At 37.9% G+C, this 15,294-nt stretch overlaps 1 protein-coding gene across 1 annotated transcript in view; it reads left to right on the plus strand.

Moving 5' to 3' along the window:
• LOC108542214 (vacuolar protein sorting-associated protein 13B-like) overlaps positions 1-15,294 on the plus strand; it is a 441,791-nt gene that overhangs the window by 403,768 nt on the left and 22,729 nt on the right. The window lies entirely within an intron of this gene.

Genomic DNA, 15,294 nt, shown 5'->3' on the forward strand with positions numbered 1-15,294 from the left:
TGCTTACAGCGCAGTATTGGGGTGGGAGTTACCCGATTTTCCAGGTGTTGTGTGTCTCAGTTCCCCTGACTAGGAAAAGGGATTCCCTTCCCCCTTGCGCTTCCCAGGTGAGGCGATGCCTCGCCCTGCTTCAGCTCTGGCTGGTCAGGCTGCAGCAGCTGACCAGCACCGATTGTCCGGCACTCCCTAGTGAGATGACCCCAGTACCTCAGTTGAAACTGCAGAAATCACCGGTCTTCTGTTTCGCTCGCGCTGGGAGTTGGATACTGGAGCTGTTTCTATTCGGCCATCTTGCTCCGCCCCCTTACCAGTTGCATTTTTTGTGTGGTCTGTTACACTCACACTAAACTACTTACAATTCACTTTGTGAATCTATGCCTTGGTGTATCTTTTTTCTGTCTTCTAGTCTTCTGTCTTTAAGAATTCTTTCTCAAACAAACTCCATGTTACCTCCTTTGTGGAGTCTTTCCTGCCAATATTTGAGTGAATTAATTCAGTCTTGCTGTGTTACCAGAATTATTTATTTATTTATTATTATAATTTAAGTCCTGGGATACATGTGCAGAACATGCAGGTTTGTTACATAATTATACACGTGCCATGGTCGTTTGCTGCACCCATCAACCCGTCATCTACATTAGGTATTTCTGAAAATGTTATCCTTTCCTTAGCCCCCCACCCTGTGACAGGGGCTGGTGTGTGATGTTCCCCTCTCTGTGTCCATGTGTTCTCATTGTTCAACTCCCACTTGCGAGTGAGAACGTGTGGTGTTTGGTTTTCTGTTCTTGTGTTAGTTTGCTGAGAATGATGGTTTCCCGCTTCATCCATGTCCCTGCAAAGGACATGAACTCATCTTTTTTTATGGCTGCATAGTATTCCATGGTGTATATGTGCCACATTTTGGGTTGGTTCCAAGTCTTTGCTATTGTGAACAGTGTTGCAATAAACGTACGTGTATGTGTGTCTTTATACTAGAATGATTTATAATCCTTTGGGTATATATCTGGTAATGGGACTGCTGGATCAAATGGTATTTCTGGTTCTAGATCCTTGAGGAATCGCCACACTGTCTTCCACAGTGGTTGAAGTATTTTACACTCCTATCAATGGTGTAAAAGCGTTCCTATTCTCTGCATCCTCTCCAGCGTTTGTTGTTTCCCGACTTTTTAATAATCACCATTCTAACCAGCATGAGATGGTATCTTATTGTGGTTTTGATTTGCATTTCTGTAATGATCTGTGATGATGAGCTTTTATTCATATGTTTGTAGGCCACAGAAGTGTCTTCTTTTGAGAAGTGTCTGTTCATATCCTTTGCCCACTTTTTGATGGAGTTGTTTGTTTTTTTCTTGTGTGTGTTTAAGTTCTTTGCAGAATCTGGATATTAGCCCTTTGTCAGATGGATAGATTGCAAAAAATTTCTCCCATTCTGCATGCTGCCTGTTCCCTCTGATGATAGTTTCTTTTGCTGTGCAGAAGCTCTTTAGTTTAATTAGATCCCATTTGTCAATTTTGGTTTTTGTTGCCATTGCTTTTGGTGTTTTAGTTATGAAGTCTTTGCTCGTGTCTGTGTCCTGAATGGTATTGTGTACATTTTCTTCTAGGGTGTTTATGGTTTTAAGTCTTACATTTAAGTTTTTAATCCGTCCTGAGTTAATTTTTGTAAAAGGTGTAAAGAAGGGTCCAGTTTCGTTTCTGAATGACTAGCCAGTTTTCCCAATACTGTTTATTAAATAGGGAATCCTTTCTCCATTGTTTGTTTTTGTCAGGTTTGTCAAAGGTCAGGTGGTTGTAGATGTGTGGTGTTATTTCTGAGGGCTCTGTTCTGTTCCATTGGTCTACATATCAGTTTTGGTACCAGTACCATGCTGTTTTGGTTACTGTAGCCTTGTAGTATAGTTTGAAGTCAGGTAGTGTGATGCCTCCAGCTTTGTTCTTCTTGCTTAGGATTGTCTTGGAAATGCAGGCTGTTTTTCAGTTCCATATGAAATTTAAAGTAGTTTTTTCTAATAATTCTGTGAAGAAAGTCAATGGTAGCTTGATGGGGATAGCATTGAATGTATAAATTACTTTAAACAGTATGACCATTTTCATGATATGTATTCTTCCTATCCGTGAGTATGGAATGTTTTCCATTTGTATGTGTCCTCTCTTATTTCGTTGAGCAGTGGTTTGTAGTTCTCCTTGAAGAGGTCCTTCACATCCCTTGTAAGTTGGATTCCTAGGTATTTTATTCTCTTAGTATCAATTGTGAAGGGGAATTCACTCATGATTTGGCTCTCTGTTTGTTTATTATTGGTGTATAGGAATGCTTGTGATTTTTGCATATTGATTTTGTATCCTGAGACTTTGTTGAAGTTGCTTGTCAGCTTAAGGAGCTTATCAGCTAAGATGGTGGGGTTTTCTAAATATACAGTCATGTCATCTGCAGACAGAGACAATTTGACTTCTTGTCTTCCTGTATGAATACCCTTTATTTCTTTCTCATGCCTGATTGTCCTGGCCAGAACTTCCAATACTATGTTGACTAGGAGTAGTGAGAGATTGCATCCTTGTCTTTTGTTGGTTTTCAAAGGGAATCCTTCCAGCTTTTTTCCTTCCAGTGTGATGTTGGCTGTGGGTTTATCATAAATAGCTCTTATTATTTTGAGATACGTCTCATCACTACCTACTTTATTGAGGGTTTTTAGCATGAAGGGGTGTTGAATTTTGTTGAAGTACTTTGCTGCACTTACTGAGATAATTATGTGGTTTTTGTCATTGATTCTGTTTGTGTGTTATTGATTTGCATATGTTGAACCACCTTGCATCCCAAGGGTGAAGCCAACTTGATCATGGTGGATAAGCTTTTTGATTTGCAGCTGGATTTGGTTTGCCAGTGTTTTATATTGAGGATTTTTGCATTGATGTTCTTCAGGGATATTGTCCTGAAATTTTCTTTTTTTGTTGTGTTTCTGCAGGGTTTGATATCAGAATGATGCTGGCCTCATAAAATGAGTTAGGAAGGAATCCCTCTTTTTATATTGTTTGGAATAGTTTTAGAAGGAGTAGTACCAGCTCCTCTTTGTACCTCGGGTAGAATTCAGCTGTGACTCAATATGGTTCTGGGTTTTTTTGGGTTGGTAGGCTATTAATTACTGCCTCAATTTCAGAACTTGTTATTGGTCTATTCAGGGATTCGACTTCTTCCTGGTTTAGTCTTGGGAGGGTGTATGTGTCCAGGAATTTGTCCATTTCTTCTAGATTTTCTAGTTTATTTGCATAGAGGTGTCTATAGTATTCTCTGATGGTAGTTTGTATTTCTGTGGGATCACTGGTGATCTCCCCTTTATCGTTTTTTATTGTGTCTATTTGATTCTTCTTTCTTAGTTATTTCTTGTCTTCTGCTAGCTTTTGGATTTGTTTGCTCTTGCTTCTATAGTTCTTTTAATTGTGATGTTAGGGTGTCGATTTTCTGTCTTTTCTGCTTTCTCCTGTGGGCATTTAGTGCTATAAATTTCCCTCTACACACTGCTTTAAATGTGTCCCAGAGATTTTGGTACATTGTGTCTTAGTTCTCATTGGTTTCAAATAACTTATTTACTTCTGCCTTAATTTTATTATTTACCCAGTAGTCATTCAGGAGCAGGTTGTTCAGTTTCCATATAGTTGTGCAGTTTTGAGTGACTTTCTTAATCTTTAGTTCTAATTTTATTGCACTGTAGTCTGAGAGACTGTTATGATTTCCATTCTTTTGCATTTGCTGACCAATTATGTGGTCAGTTTTAGAATAAGTGTGATGTGGTGCTGAGAAGAATGTATATTCTGTTGATTTGGGGTGGAGAGTTCTGTAGATGTCTATTAGGTCTGCTTGGTGAAGAGCTGAGTTCAAGTCCTGAATATCCTTGTTAATTTTCTGTCTCATTGATTTGTCTGATATTAATAATGGGGTGCCCAAGTCTCCCACTATTATTGTGTGGAAGTCTAAGTCTCTTTGTAGGTCTTTAAGAACTTGCTTTATGAATCTGGGTGCTCCTGTATTGGGTGCATATATATTTAGGATAGTTAGCTCTTGTTGCTTTGATCTCTTTATCGTTGTGTAATGCCCTTCTTTGTCTTTTTGATCTTTGTTGGTTTAAATTCTGTTTTATTGGAGACTAGGATTGCAACTCCTGCTTTTTTTTTTTTTTTTTTTGCTTTCCCTTTGCTTGGTAGACCTTTCTCCATCCCCTTTTTTTGAGCTTATGCGTGTCTTTGCACATGAGATGGGTCCCCTGAATACAGCACACTGATGGGTCTTGACTCTTTATGCTATTTGCCAGTCTGTGTCTTTTAATTGGGGCATTTAGCCCATTTACATTTAAGGTTAATATGGTTAGGTGTGAATTTCATCCTGTTATCATGATGCTAGTTGGTTATTTTGCCCATTAGTTGATGCAGTTTCTTCATAGTGTCAATGGCCTTCACAATTTGGTATGTTTTTGCAGTGGCTGGTACTGGTTTTTCCTTTTATATTTCATGCTGCCTTCAGAAGCTCTTTTAAGTCAGGCCTGGTGGTGGCAGAATTTCTCAGTGTTTGCTTGTCTGTGAAGGATTTTATTTCTCCTTCGCTTATGAAGTTTAATTTGGCTGTATGTGAAATTTTGGGTTGAAAATTCTTTTCTTTAAGAATATGGAATATTGGCCCCCACTCTCTTCTGGCTTGTACGGTTTCTGCCAAGAGATCCGCTGTTAATCTGATGAGTTTCCCTTTTTGGGTAACCCGAACTTTCTCTCTGGCTGTCCTTAATATTTTTTCCTTCGTTTCAACCATGGTGAGTCTGATGATTTTGTGTCTCGGGGTTGCTCTTCTCAAGGAGTATCTTTGTGATGTTCTGTGTATTTCCTGCATTTGAACGTTGGCTTATCTTCCTAGGTTAAGAAAGTTCTCCTGGATAATATCCTGAAGAATGTTTTCCAACTTGATTCCATTCTCCAAGTCACTTTCAGGTACACCAATCAAACGTAGGTTTGGTCTTTTCACATAGTCCCATATTTTGTGGAGGCTTTGTTCGTTCCTTGTCATTCTTTTTTCTCTAATTTTGTCTTCACACTTTATTTCATTAAGTTGATCTCCAGTCTGTGCTATCGTTTCTTCCGCTTGATTGATTTGGCTGTTGACACTTGTGTATGCTTCTCGAAGTTCTCGTGCTGTGTTTTTCATCTCCATCAGGTCATTTATGTGCTTCTCTAAACTGGATATTCTAGTTAGCAATTCCTCTAAACTTTTTTCCAGGTTCTTAGCTTCCTTGCATTTGGTTAGATCATGCTCCTTTAGCTCGGAGGAGTTTGTTATTACCCACCTTCTGAAGCCTACTTCTATCAATTCATCAGACTCATTCTCCATCCAGTTTTGTTTCCGTGCTGCAAGGAGTTGTGATTCTTTGGAGGAGGAGAGGCATTCTGGTTTTTGTAATTTACAGCCTTTTGTGCTGGTTTTCCAGTCTTCCTGGATTTATCTACCTTTGGTCTTTGATGTTGGTGACCTTTAGATGGGGCTTCTGTGTCGATGTCCTTTTTGTTGATGTTGATGCTATTCCTTTCTGTTTGATAGCTTTCCTGCTAACAGCAGGCTCCTCTGCTGCAGGTCTGTTGGAGTTTTCTGGAGGTCCATTCCAGAACCTCTTTGCCTGGGTATTACCAGCAGAGGCTGCAGAACAGCAAAGATTGCTGCCTGTTCCTTCCTCTGGAAGCTTCATCACAGAGGGGCACCCGCCAGATGCCAGCTGGAGCTCTCCTGTATGTGGTGTCTGTCAACCCCTGCTCGGAGGTGTCTCCCAGTCAGGAAGCACAGGGGTCGGGGACCCACTTGAGGAGGCAGTCTGTCCGTTAGCAGAGCTCAACCACTGATCTGGGAGATCCACTGCTCTCTTTAGAGCTGGCAGGCAGGAACATTTAAGCCTGCTGAAGCTGCGCCCACAGCCACCCCTTCCCCCAGGTGCTCTGTCCTAGGGAGATGGGAGTTTTATCTATAAGCCCCTGACTGGGGCTGCCGCCTTTCTTTCAGAGATGCCCAGCCCAGAGAGGAGGAATCTAGAGAGGCAGTCTGGCCACAGTGGCTTTGTGGTGCTGCAATGGGCTCTGCCCAGTTCAAACTTCCTGGTGGCGTTGTTTACACTGTGAAGGGAAAGTCGCCTATTCAAGCCTCAGTAATGGTGGACGCCCCTCCCACCACCAAGCTGCAGAGTCCCAGGTTGACTTCAGACTGCTGTGCTGGCAGTGAGAATTTCAAGCTAGTGGATCTCAGCTTGTCGGGCTCCGTCGGGGTGGGATCCGCTGAGTAAGACCACTTGGCTCCCTGGCTTCAGTCAATGGTTCTGTCTCGCTGGCATTCCAGGCGCCACTCGGGGTATGAAAAAATACTCCTGCAGCTAGCTGAGTGTATGCCCAAATGACCACCCAGTTTTGTGTTTGAGACCCAGGACTTCGTTGGCATAGGTCCCCGAGGGAATCACCTGGTCTGCCGATTGCGAAGACCCTGGGAAAAGCATAGTATCTGGGCTGGAGTGCACCGTTCCTCATGGCACAGTCCCTCATGGCTTCCCTTGCCTGGGGGGAGGGGGGGCGTTCCCTGACCCCTTGCGCTTCCTGGGTGAGGCGATGCCCCACCTTGCTTTGGCTCACCCTCCCTGGGCTGCACCCACTGTCTAACCAGTCCCAGTGAGATGAGCTGGGTATCTCAGAAATGCAGAAGTCACCTACCTTCTGCATTGATCTCACTGGGAGCTGCAGACCTGAGCTGTTCCTATTCGGCCATCTTGCCAGCCATCTGTGTTACCAGAATTTTATAGTGCAGTATTTGTCAAACCAAATGATAATCATAGTATTTAATTAAGTTTGTATCTTATCTTCACATTGTAAGCTCTCATAGGGCAGGGATTGTGTCATATTTTTAAGCCCTTACTGCAGAGCCCTAGTATGTGGTAAATGGGCATTTAATAAGATTTTTAGTTTAGGATGAAGAAAATTACTTCTACTTTTCCTTCTGACCTTTATTCTCCTTTCTCTTTCCAAAAAATCATAGATGTGAACATTCAAATTCTAGTAGCAATCTGATTAATCAAAGTTTTTTTAATTTGTATTTTTATAAGCTCCCTAGATTATATTTAGTTTCTCTCCGACTCCTTATAAATGATGATAAAAGCCAAAGAGTGGGAAGGGTGCTATTGAAAGGCAAACATAAAATATTTACACCAATTTCATAATTCTACATAAAAATCAGCTTTATTGCTTTACAGTCACACTTTGAATAATTTGTTCTTCTTAATGAATCTTAGTTCTGAGTATAAAATATTGGAAACCAGTGATAGCCTGTTGCAGCTATAAGCAAAAAACTGCCTCTCGCAACTTAAAAATTCTTACTGCTTCTCTAAGATCTCATGATATGCTATCTGGAAGTGCTTTAGCTCATTTACTACCCTTTTCAAATTTTTTGTTGTTGTCTGTGTGATTTGTTTTGGAATTGAAGCCAGGATAAAGGAATTTTAATGGTCTCAGTGTATTAATGTGATGATCTATATATAACTTGAATGTTGAATTCTAGAGACATTCATATCTTTACTTTGCTATTTATAACAAGACAGTGTTAATCAATGTACTCGCTTTCTCATTATCTCCCTACTTCTTTTCTCGTCTTTATTCCCTTCACCTTACTTTGTTTCTTGTTTTTTCTTTCTTGATTTCAGAATCCCTGCCTTGCCCCATGACTTTCCGTTGAGATCTAGGTAGACTGTATTGTTTATATCCTGCAAATTATGGATGAGAAACTGAAACCTAAGTAGTTGACGTGATTTTAAGATCACATATCTTGAATTGGTAGAATATAAAAAATAAATCTAGGTTTCCTGAGTCCTCCCAGTCCATGCTTTCAGGAAACTTTTATTTAAATATATTAATCTCACTGGTATCTGAAATTCTGTTACAAAGAGTTTTTTGATTTTTTGTTTTCATTTTAAATCTCAAAACTTCTACAGATAAGCATAAGCTCCATGAGGACTGGATTGTGTTTGTTTTGCTCACCACAGAATTTCTAGTTCTTAACCTAGGCCTTAAGAGATAATAGGCACTCCACAAGTAGTTTTTGAATGATGTTTTTTGATATGTTGAAATTTTAATTTCATATTTTAATTTTCCATCCCTCCCTCCTTTCTTCTTCTTTTTTTTTTTTTTTTTTTTTGAGATGGAGTCTTGCTCTGCCGCCCAGGCTGAAGTGCAGTGGCCGGCTCTCAGCTCACCGCAAGCTCCGCCTCCCGGGTTCACGCCATTCTCCTGCCTCAGCCTCCCGAGTAGCTGGGACTACAGGCGCCCGCCTCATCGCCCGGCTAGTTTTTTGTATTTTTTAGTAGAGACGGGGTTTCACCGTATTAGCCAGGATGGTCTCGATCTCCTGACCTCATGATCCGCCCGTCTCGGCCTCCCAAAGTGCTGGGATTACAGGCTTGAGCCACCGCGCCCGGCCATCTTCTTTTCTTCTTTCTTATTTTTCTTATTTTTTGGTGAGCTCCATTTTCTGATTTTTCTCCTATTGGCACATGTTATTTCTCTAATAAAAGTATTTTAAAAACTGTACCATATAGAAAGAGACACCTTGAAGCACATGAACAGTTAACACTTTATCTTGGTTTTTCCTTTTCTTTTTTTCCTTTCTTTCTTTCTTTTTATTTATTTATTTATTTTTTTGTTTTTTGAGATGGAGTCTTGCATTGGTGCCATCTCAGCTCACTGCAATCTCTGCCTCCCTGATTGAAGTGGTTCTCCTGTCTCAGCCTCCAGAATAGCTAGGATTACAGGTGTGTGCCACCATGCCCAGCTAATAACACTTTATCTTAGTTTTCGTGAACTTTTCTGAATAAGATGATGAAATGTGATAGTGATTATCACTCTTTTTTCAAGGTCTGATTTCTCTTCTGAGAAATTTATCCTTCTTTCTTCAAATTCTTGCCCAGAAATCTAGAACATGTGCCCTTCTAGATGGCCTGGTGTTCACCAGTTAGTCTTAAACTTTCTGCAGACTTGTAAAGAAGTAACTCTGTCATCTTCCTTGAGGTCCTACTGAACCATTTCTCTCACAAAGGCCTTGCCACTTTTTTCTCGTTATTTCAGGGAACCTTGATTTCTGATATGGTTTGGCTAGGTGGCTTCACCCAAATCTCATGTTTAATTATAATCCCCACGTGTTGAAGGTGGGGCCTGGTGGGCCGTGATTACATCATGGGGGTGGTTTCTAAAGGTTTAGCAACATCCCCCTAGTGCTGTCTCATGATAGAGTTCTCAAGAGATCTGATGGTTTAAAAGTACGTGGCACTTCCCCACTCCCTGTCTCTTTTCTGCCACCATGTGAAGAAGGTCCTTGCTTCCCCTTCACCTTCCACCATGATTGTTTTCCTGAGGCCCCCTAGTCATGCTTCCTGTTAATCCTGTGGAACTGTGACTCAATTAAACCTCTTGTCTTTATAAATTACCCAGTCTCAGTTAGTTCTTTATAGCAGTGTGAAAACGGACTAACACAATTTTCCTTATGGGTTATTTTTCATAGTCATCTTCTCTGTCTGCTTTTGACTCTTTAAAAAATGCTGCCTCTCCAGGATGATCTGTGATCTGAGTTTGCACGGCTTATTTTCTAGAAGATTTTAATTTTTACATTTTTATCTTTTAAGTAATTAAACTGTGGTTAAGGCAGTTGCCCCCTAGTATAATACTGTCTTGGCTATCAGTTTGATTTCCCATGAACAGAAAGGAAAAATAAAATTGACACAATTTTCTTCTTGATGACTATTAAAATTTCAAATAAAAATGAAACCATAAATTATAAATAGGTACCTTACACAAAGGTGATACAGAATGTCAAATAATATGCTAATAGAAGAGGTTTTAAGAAGGTACACATGTTATTTGTTCTCTATTTTAAAAGATATCAATTGATTTTTTTGATTGAGTATTTACCATGCAAGGCATTATACTACTGCTACATGAAATACATAGATAAAAGAGACATGAATTCTCCTTTCAGCAAAATGAACACTCTGTTGGTATCAGCACTGTACTGAATAAAGTCCATAAACATAAGTTGATGGTTACAAGTTTTATGTTTAAAGGGAAAATTTTAAAGTAAGTATCCTATTAAAAGTCATCCTTCTTTATTGACTTAAGTACTAAACCTAACCTACTTTAGTGAAAGCACTTCTTTCTTTCAGACTTTTACTTAGCAGATGATGAAAACCTAGAACAGAAAGTGCTTAATTCTAAGAAGCACTCACTCTGAAAACTGAATTATTACAACTGAACAAATGTATCTTGACTTTTGTGGTTATTGTGAGAATCTTAAACTTCAGAATATAAGCCACTTGATATCAAGTGTCAGTATTTGGTGCCATTGGTTTATACATGTTACAAGATATATAGAGTTAGCATTTAACTATTGACATCATTATTCAATGTCCCAAAATAAGAACAGAGATTTTGATGTACTGACTTTGAGTAATTTTTATCAGGTTCCAGTTCAACTTGAAGAAGGTAAAGAGATGTTTTCATATAAATCGTTGGTTGAAATATAGATGCAAAACAGTAATTTAATGCTGTGGCTTGGAATTTCTACCTTTATGATTTTTCATCCAATTCTATCTAATTAGTGACATGTTAATAAATATGTATATAAAGATTATTTCTTATTGGAAAAGTAAGAGTAGGAGAGGACATAACGAGAATGTGTCTTCAATGTCCAGCCGTTAGCCACTATTCTTTCTTGCTACACCATATCACTATGCTCAGTTCCTCCTTTGGAGAGACACACATTCAAATGTTTAAAGTTATACCATGAAGAATGTTATGTTATACAGAATTGTGTCAGAATTCTGCCAGGCTCTAGAGGAAGGACCAAATCCTTTTGGGAAATCAGTTACCATTTCTCAGAGGAAATGACATTTAAGGTAGAACTAAAACAATGAGTTGATTTTGATAGAAAAGGAGTGCAGTTGTGTTTCAGATATAGTTATCTTCAGGTTCTTTACATAATCAATGATTAGTTAAGTTTTATATCTTTATTCTTTATATTTATAGTATTTTCTTAAACTGTTTTTGTATACATTACAACATTTAAATTGAGTAGTATTCTTGATACTACACATACTTTTAGCTTTAAGGTAGAGGCCAGAAACGTGACATTTAGATTAAATTCATTTTCCTTAATCATGTGTCATGTGGCACAATTAAAACACAAACTGACTCCAAGTGTAGTACTTTTTCCATGGGACAGAAATGAAGGAATGATATTGTACCAAGTTGAATGGTTCATCCCCAAGATGTAATTGTTGATATGTTATTTTAACCACTGAAATGTGGGTCTCAAAATTATTTATTTATTGTAGAAAACTAAAAGTGTAATAGATATGTTTGAAATCAGATTGCCATGTTAAATTTAGGCTTTGTGTAGCTTTATTGGGAATGAATAAATCTGATGTTTTCTGAATTATTTATTGTCCATGATCCATAGTAGAAATATTATATGTTTATTATATATTTGATAGAACTAGAAGTCATTGTATGGGTATTGAATAATAGAAAAGGTGGCATAACATAGTGGTTAGAAGGATGGACCCTGGAACCAGTCTGCTTAGATTTACCACCTTGTTTTGCCACTTACCAGCTGGGTGACTTGGGATAAGTTACTTAACCTCTTTGTCATCAGTTTCCCTATCTGAAAATGGTCATAAGAGTCTGAAAATAGTGTATTTCCTATCAAGTTGTTACAAGGGTTAAACAGATTGTCATTATTATTATTTTTTGAGACTCTGTCACCCAGGCTGGAGTGCAGTGGCATTAACTCAGCTTACTGCAACCTCCACCTCCCAGGTTCTAGAGATCCTCTTGCCTCAGCCTCCTGAGCAACTGGGACTACAGACATGCACCACCTTGCCCAGCTAAGTTTTGTAATATGTTTGGGTAGAGACAAAGTTTCGCCATGTTGTCCAGGGTGATCTTGAACTCCTGGGTTCAAGCAATCTGCCTGCCTCAGCCTCCCAAGGTGCTGGGATTACAGGTGTGAGCCACCATGCCTGGACAAACAGGTTAATATTTGTAAAGCACTTGTAGCCGTGCCTGGCATGTAGTAGGTGCTATAGAGGTTTTGATTAAATAAGATAGATGGGCATGAAGCTTGACAGAGTTTTATATAGTAGGCGTGTCTTGCCTTTAAAATACACCTAGCTGCAGAAAATGTTGTCTTTTCTTTTTTTACAAACTTCTCTATTATCCTTTAGAAATATGATGAATTGAAAACTAGTATATCCAAAATAGTGTACTTTTACTCTTTGAATAACCAGATCATGTTATTCCATGAGAATTTTCAACTGATTATGTTTTTCATAGCTATTTGAACAGCACTTTTAAGCCACATGTAGGTTTCAAGGTCTCTAATTTTTTCATTAGCATTGTATCAGAGAATATAGTATTTACAAAAAACATGTAGCTGTTTTGGTTAGTGATGACTGGAAATATTGCTTGACAGTAGTTTAATAGTGCCCATACTGCTTGGAAATATTAGCATTTATTAGATAGATTTCTTTTCAAATGTAATAATAGTGCTCATATAGTACTAATATTTTTCGTCACTAGGTTTTTAAATTTTGACCATGAGACCTTTGTGCAAACCTTTACTATTCATGGTTTCAAGTAATTTTAAAATTTGGTCTGTATTTTAAGCCAATTATTTAGATTGCGAGAGCTATACAGTAATATTAGGTAACCATCTTCTTCTAATAATTACTAATGTACAGAAGAAAAGAAAGAAGTCCAAATAAGTACAAAGTAAATTAATATATATATGTTTTAAAGAAATAGAACAGGTAATTCACTTTTATAAAACAATTAATTCTGAAATATATATAGTAAAGAGTTAAATACTTACCACTCCTTTACCCATCATCATTTCCATTTTTCCCTCCTCGGAGGTACTCTGTCACAGGCTTGCTTTTTTAGTCTTCTATAACTTTTTCTATGTGTGGGAAGACAAATACGTATTCAAACTTAATATACTGTTTAAAAACATATTCGGATGATACCACACATATGTTTGAGGTTTTTCACTTTGTAAGATACCAAAAATATGCCTTTATTCACACCTGTAACTATATCTCATCTTTAAATGGTTTAATTTTACTCTTTATTGCAAATATTTCCAAATTAGCTGTTTCTTTTTTGATGGACGGATAAATTGTTTAGCATTTTCTTTCCTCTCTTCTTGTCTCCTTCCCTTTCTTTCTTTTTTGCTGTTACAGAAATTACCACTGATACTGAATGTCTTTTATAAATTACGTGCATGCACCCTCACAACTTTTACTAGTTCCATAGCATATTCTTAGAAATGGGATTGTTTTATAGAACAAGTATCCTTGAAATTTTTTTTTTCTTTTGAAACAGTCTTACTCTATTGCCCAGGCTGTAATGCAGTGGTGTGATCTTGGCTCGCTGCAGCCGTGACCTCCTGGACTTAAGCAATTCACTTGCCTCAGCCACCCGAGTAGCTGGGATTACAGGTGTGTGTCACCGCACCTCGCTAATTTTTATTTTTATGTTATTTATTTATTTATTTATTTATTTACTTTTAGTAGAGAATGGATTTACCATGTTAGCCAGGTTGGTCTCAAATTCCTGACCTCAAGTGATCCACACACTTCAGCCTCCCAAAGTGCTGGGATTATAGATGTGAACCATCCACCATGGCCAGCATGTTTAAATTTGTAACAGATATAAATTGCCCTCTGTTGCAATTCCATTCTATAGAGCATACCTATTTTCCCCGTATATAAAACATTCTCACAAGAGGCTTCAACAGTGACAAATTTTGTGGGTATACAAATTAACTCTTTAACATGTTTCCAGTGTAACAGATGAAAAGTATGTCTGATTGTTGGGTATCTGATGAAAAGGGTATCTGATATCTTAATTTTTATTTCTTTGTTAGCAAAGTTGAGCATTTTAAAAATAAGTTTACTAGCCAAATAACATTTTTTCTTTAAATTATCTATTCTTATCTTTTCTATTTTTTTATAGTCGTTTATCTATTTGCCACCTTATATCTTTACTTGGATGTCTAATGGAAATCTCAGTTTAAGATATCCCAAACTAAGTTTCCTTTCTTCTCAAATGTACTTTTCCTATAGCCCCATTCTTCCAGTCTCTCAGTCCCAGTAACTTTGAATCATCTTTGCTTTCTCTCCTACTATACATCTAATCCATCAGTAAGTCCTATTGGCTGTATCTTTGAAACGGATACAGCGTTTCACCACTTCTTGCCACCTCCTTGCTTCTGCTATCTCTTACAACGTGTCCTCCTTTTTCAACACTGGATCCATGTAGTAAATTTTTTGCATAGCAGCCAAAGAAGTTCTTTCAAAACACATATTCAACAATGCCGTGACTGTATTTGGAATCCGTTACTCTGTCCCAGTTCCCTCAAGTAAAAACCATCTTCTTACTATGACCTACATGAGTCCTGTATGACCTGGTCCCTATATATAGCTCTAACCTCATCTCCTACTTTTCTCACGGTTGCTCACTCTTCTCAAGCCATCTTTGCCTCCATGCTTTGCTTGAAAATCCCAAACATACCTCTAACTTCAGACATTTGTTGTTTTTGTTTCATCTGACTACTGTAATGCTCTGCCCCCTGAGATCTGCATGGATAGCTCCCAAACTGGTTTGCTTTAAAAAACATTATTTAAAATTTCTGTTATTCACCATATCATAATATATGACATTATAACTATGAGAAAGAAAAAGTCCATTATTCATGCCCTTAAGGTATTTTAAATATGGAGTCAATGCTCATATATTAACCAAGTTGGGGGGAGAAGGGAAGTATGAGTGGATATGGCAACTAATCATATATCACCACATTCTCATAGTGGTGATGTAATTTAATTTAATAAAAATTTATTTAGATCTGATTTATTTATTTTATGCTACTTTAGAAGTACCTAAAATACTACGTATAAATTATGTATTTGCATTAACTTAAGCTGTATTATATAAATGTGTCTGCTCAGTTTTAAATGAATCTGTTTAGTTATAATACACTATTATAAATTACTCAATTGTTTAAAATAATTCCTGAAATCTTTCATTATGAAGACATGGTTGAAATCCTCCAATTTCTTTACTTTGAATGAACAAAATTTTAAATAATATAGAGAGTGGAATATCACACTTCATTTTATTAGGAAATCTTCCTTTTATGTAATCACATACCTGTTTTGGTTATCATCAAAATCCCTCCCCCCC

The sequence above is a fragment of the Rhinopithecus bieti genome, unplaced genomic scaffold (genome assembly GCF_001698545.2).
Source record: "Rhinopithecus bieti isolate Rb0 unplaced genomic scaffold, ASM169854v2 scaffold_73, whole genome shotgun sequence".
In the NCBI taxonomy this organism is placed as follows: domain Eukaryota; kingdom Metazoa; phylum Chordata; class Mammalia; order Primates; family Cercopithecidae; genus Rhinopithecus; species Rhinopithecus bieti.